This window comes from Periplaneta americana, chromosome 16 (genome assembly GCF_040183065.1).
Source record: "Periplaneta americana isolate PAMFEO1 chromosome 16, P.americana_PAMFEO1_priV1, whole genome shotgun sequence".
Classification (NCBI taxonomy): Eukaryota; Metazoa; Arthropoda; class Insecta; order Blattodea; family Blattidae; genus Periplaneta; species Periplaneta americana.
In genome coordinates this window covers 179,262,880-179,268,879 of record NC_091132.1, presented here as the reverse complement: position 1 = coordinate 179,268,879, position 6,000 = coordinate 179,262,880, and positions in this window count along the sequence as shown.

Below are 6,000 nucleotides of genomic sequence, written 5' to 3'. Positions count from 1 at the left end.
TCAAAATATTCTCAAAACCTAAATCTCAGCGATAAAATAAAAATAATAGGAACTGTTGTGCAATATTTTACCATTGCCCAACGCCTAATTCTAAATAAAGGAACAAAGCATTGTACGGGGTAATAAAAAAAATAAGGCCACATTAGCGTCCAGAAAACTTCAGAATACAAGAAAAACTTAAAATATGGCGGCGTTACATCCATTCATTACAAAATACAAAAGGTGAATAGTACTACGTTGTTTTGTGGAAATTTTGGGCGCCGGAAAGTAAAACGACGTGTTTAGTACTTTGAACTATTCCCAGTATGAAATTGTTAAAGAAAAGTTACCCCCTTAATCTGGTTGTGTACAACAAACTTTTCTCAAGTTCGTGTTCTGAGGCACATTTTCTTGGCGAAACAGGATCTGTCTAAACATTGCGTAATTTTGTTGGTAATTTGAGTCTTATTTGGATATTTCAGCTGCTGGAGTCTTGTTCGAGATTGAAGAGAGGTTGAGCTGAGGAATGCCGTGGAACATTGGACATGCGTGATAACCATGTAAAATGTAAGCATGAACTGGGCAATGACCAACTTCTAATTTAGTTCCTATAAAAATGTAAGCATGAACTGGGCAATGACCAACTTCTAATTTAGTTCCTATAAAAATATGAGCTGGCATAAAAATCTCCTCCAGTAGATCAACTTTGGGGACTCGAAGTAATCACATTTTTTAAACTATCAAAAATAACTTTTCAAATTCGTATTTCAGTTAAAAACAATTAAACCTTTGCGTCTATTCGCAGTGTGAAAAAGTAGTCTGCTTTTCTACAAGGATGTCTCGCTTATTTTTGAGGTTCTGATTGATAATTGTCTGGCAATGTGTCGGGCTTGAAGTTGTCGGCAAGAAATGTCATTCTTGATACTCAGAGAAGGGAGAAAGAAAAGTCACCCTACCCCATTAGCTTCTGACTGTTGCCTCTTGGGTAATATCTTATTAATGTCACGTATGAGGGTCCAACCAGGTTGTCTCCTAAAATATCAGGCATCATTACTTTATAGTCGCAGAAATTAAAATTCGTGAATGATTATATAGCACTCAGCTTTAAGGGGAGAGGACGATATTTTTTGGTTAAAAAAAATGGGTAAATTAAAAAAAAAAATTCTTTAGAATACATTGTGATGTGTGGAATGAATTGCAAATCATTTTGTGGGTATTTGTACCCTTAGCGGATGTTGAGACGCCATTTTTAAACTACCTGCGCTATGGATTTTTAAATCACACGTTCCTTTTCATCGTTTCCGGTAAATCGAATTTAAAAAAGTCATTAAAATACTCTTTAATATGTGTGGAATGCATTGCGTAACATTTTATGGGTATTTGTGCCCTTATCAGATGTTGAGACGCCGTTTTTTAAACTACCTGCGCTATGGATTTTTAAATCACACGTTCCTTTTCATCGTTTCCGGTAAATTGAATTTAAAAAAGTCATTAAAATACTCTTTAATATGTGTGGAATGCATTGCGTAACATTTTATGGGTATTTGTACCCTTAGCGGATGTTGAGACGCCATTTTTAAACTACCTGCGCTATGGATTTTTAAATCACACGTTCCTTTTCATCGTTTCCGGTAAATTGAATTTAAAAATGTCATTAAAATACTCTTTAATATGTGTGGAATGCATTGCATAACATTTTATGGGTATTTGTGCCCTTATCAGATGTTGAGACGCCATTTTTAAACTTCCTGCGCTTTGTATTTTTAAGTCACACGACCCCTTTATCGTTGTTTCCAGTAACTTCATTTTTTTTGCTACATTGCCAGATAAAAATGAATATAATTTCTGAACTATTAAGGATACATGCATGAAATTTAGAACACACATTCTTTAGACTATTAGGAAATTTTCTGTGACAGAATTTTGTTAAATAATTTCATTTTTAGAATATGCCCGTTTGCGAAAAAGGAAATCAAAGTGTTATTAAATTTTAATTGTTTATTTTACAAACCTAGAGACTAATATCAAAATTCTGTTAGACAGATTGTAGAGCATGCTTTTGCAAGTACATTGAAAAAATTGTTTGAATGTATCTTTAAAAATGGTGTAAGATATATCGGTTTTAGTAAAATCCTACATTGGGTATATATTTTTTTTAATCTGGGCCCCCAAATAATTTTTTTTAAATATTTATATTTGGTTGAGTTGCTACAGGTATGAGCTCTCTACGTACAAAAAATTAACATTTTACACCAAATAGGAAAAAAGTTAAAAAAAAATACCATCCTCTCCCCTTATATGATATAGTAGAATTGAAATAATTTTCCTTGAAGTGTTATTGAAGAACAGGTTATTCAAATTGAATTTCAAACGTGATTGAGTAGTGAAAAAACAAATTACAAACTGCATTTGAAATTATTACTGGGTATGGCCAATAGATCGAGGGAAGTATTATATGATATGATATTCTTATTGAATTTGGTATTCCCAAGAAACTAGTTCGATTAATTAAAATGTGTCTCAGTGAAACATACAGCAGAGTCCGTATAGGTCAGTTTCTGTCTGATGCTTTTCCAATTCACTGCGGGCTAAAGCAAGGAGATGCACTATCACCTTTACTTTTTAACTTCGCTCTAGAATATGCCATTAGGAAAGTTCAGGATAACAGGCAGGGTTTGGAACTGAACGGGTTACATCAGCTTCTTGTCTATGCGGATGACGTGAATATGTTAGGAGAAAATACACAAACGATTAGGGAAAACACGGAAATTTTACTTGAAGCAAGTAGAGCGATCGGTTTGGAAGTAAATCCCGAAAAGACAAAGTATATGATTATGTCTCGTGACCAGAATATTGTACGAAATGGAAATATAAAAATTGGAGATTTATCCTTCGAAGAGGTGGAAAAATTCAAATATCTTGGAGCAACAGTAACAAATATAAATGACACTCGGGAGGAAATTAAAAGCAGAATAAATATGGGAAATGCCTGTTATTATTCGGTTGAGAAGCTCTTATCATCCAGTCTGCTGTCCAAAAATCTGAAAGTTAGAATTTATAAAACAGTTATATTACCGGTTCTGTATGGTTGTGAAACTTGGACTCTCACTCTAAGAGAGGAACATAGGTTCAGGGTGTTTGAGAATAAGGTGCTTAGGAAAATATTTGGGGCTAAGCGGGATGAAGTTACAGGAGAATGGAGAAAGTTACACAACACAGAACTGCACGCATTGTATTCTTCACCTGACATAATTAGGAACATTAAATCCAGACGTTTGAGATGGGCAGGGCATGTAGCACGTATGGGCGAATCCAGAAATGCATATAGTGTTAGTTGGGAGACCGGAGGGAAAAAGACCTTTAGGGAGGCCGAGACGTAGATGGGAGGATAATATTAAAATGGATCTGAGGGAGGTGGGGTATGATGATAGAGACTGGATTAATCTTGCACAGGATAGGGACCGCTGGCGGGCTTATGTGAGGGCGGCAATGAACCTTCGGGTTCCTTAAAAGCCATTTGTAAGTAAGTATGGCCAATAGATCATGAAAATGAACTATTGAAATGGCAGAAGTAGCCTAGTCCGTGATTAAGCACCTTCTAATTGAGATTGATTTGAATTTGCAAAACTGAAATTAATGTCTTAATTTTTAATTTGTATCGTTGCTTTTTTTTTTTTTTTTTTCAGGTCGTGTCTAAGATGGTTACCGGTATTGTCGAACGGCTTGATGGCTGACCTGCAGATGAAATTTCTACCCAGGAGTCTCCGCTTCTTGTGAGTACTAGACATCGTTCGTTGACATTTGTCCAAGTACTGAATAACATTCCTAATGACTTCACTAATCCTCGATGATTGAAGGCAAGCAAACGAGTTGAAGTGGTTTACAAGTGCGATGCTAGTGAAAGCAATGTTTTTTTTTCACTTGTTTGTATTAGGTTTTGCTTCTCAGTTTTTGGGGTGGAACGTGTGGCCCATTGTAAAATCTAATTTCAGGCACAACTGCCCATTTGCAATGTTTTTCCTTCAGACGTTATTATATCAAAATGTTTCATGTCGACACGATCTAGTAGTTCACTTCATTCACCAAATTCATTTAGCTAAGAGTTGACTACCGTTAATGTATTTAGTGGATGCAAAAGTTCTTGTTTTTTGCAGCGACAATATTTACTAGTTGAAGAGACAGAAATTAATTAGTAATATATTATTCAGCATTATCTACATACTAGGTTCAAAAAGTTCCCGGAATTTGCTAGCATCATAGAAACAACGTACCTTAAACACTATTCTACAGCATTCCCTTCAAAATAGTTGCCTTCCGCAACAACACACTTTTGCCAACGCGTGTAGAGTTCCTGGAAGCAGGCCTGGAAGCCATTTTGTGAAACCCGTCTTAGTGCTCTCGTCGCGTTTGCGATAACCTCTTCAGCATTGAATCTCCGTCCTTTCAGATGACTTTTCAGACGGGGAAACAGAAAGTAATCAGGTGGTGAGAGATCAGGAGAGTATGGTGGGTGATCCAAACCAGTTATGTTGTGCCTGGCAAGAAAATTCTTTACAATAATTGCGCGATGAGCAGGTGCATTGTCATGCATAAGGAACCAGTTGTTTTCTACCCACTTTTCTGGACGTTTCCTTCTCACTGCGTCCCAGAGGCGACGGAGGGTTTCTACGTACAATTCTTTCGTTACAGTACGACCTTCTGGAATGAACTCATGGTGCATGAGACCCTGAGAGTCGAAGAAAACTTCCAACATAACTTTGCTTTAAGTGTGCTTAAATGCGACAGGCTCATGTCAGTAGATTTACTGGCATGTGAAAGAACTCCTGCGGGACAAAATTCCGGCACATCCGGCGGTGCTGATATAACCTCTGCAGTTGCGAGCGTCGTTAAATAAAACATAACATTTAAAATAACTTTGCCTTTGGAAGTGTCCCTAGGAAATTTTTGCTTCCGAGGAGATGTTTTCGATTTCCACTCAGATGACTGTCGTTTAGGGACTGGGTCGTACAAGTAGCACCAGTTTCATTTTGTTTAAGAAATCACCATCTTCATCAGCCATACTGATCATGTCCCCAGCAAAACACAGAACTTGATGTTTGTACTTTGCTCTGTGGACATAATTACAAAATGCGACGAACAAACAAAACACTATGATAAACAATTGCCTACAACTCAAAACCAATAATTGCCATTATCAACAAACTTTAAGGAAATGACATCATGAATGTTACCAACAAAACAAATGTATAATATCCCTTGTTATATATTAATACGAAAAATGGTAGTAAAATTCCGGGAACTTTTTGAACCTAGTAGTATAACTCTGCCAACGCTGGGGTGGTTTGGCAGATTGAAGAAATCCACTGGTTTGGCTTTAAAGTAGTAGACACGCAAAATCATTTTCTTGCAGTCCTTTCCGATGAAATTCTTCCTGTTCAGGGCAGAAACTTTTCTAGCTGCCTTTCTTTATTAAGCTCATAGAAAAATACGTTGAAACTGTTAATTTTTTCCATTTTGCACTGCAGCTTTGGCCCACAAATACCAAAATCAGGATATGTTATCGGAATTATGGTTTTTCTTGTTCACAATTACCACGTTTAGGTCTGATGATCACGGATTCAAGTTTGAATAAACATATTCCCTGTAGCACAACTCGCAAATTAATTATTGTCAATTATTTAACCGTCAACATATTTACTAAATGTTCCTTAGGCAATAGTGCAAAGCAGCAGGGATTGATAAAATAATTAACACAGCATTTTAATATGAAAGCCCCTAATTGTTGTCTTTAGTGTTACATCTAGTGTCAAGTTTCTATTAACACGAAAAAAATAATAAAACGAAAAGTATTCTAAGGAAAAGAAAAATGACTAAAACCTGTTATATTTTCACTGATGCACTTAAGGGGAGTGGGTAGTGATGCCTATGCGATTTAAACAGTCCGATACAAAAGTTTAGTTCAATATTTCTAGGGTTTTAGTGCTCAGAGTGGAATAAAAATTTCCAATCATTCTGAATTCA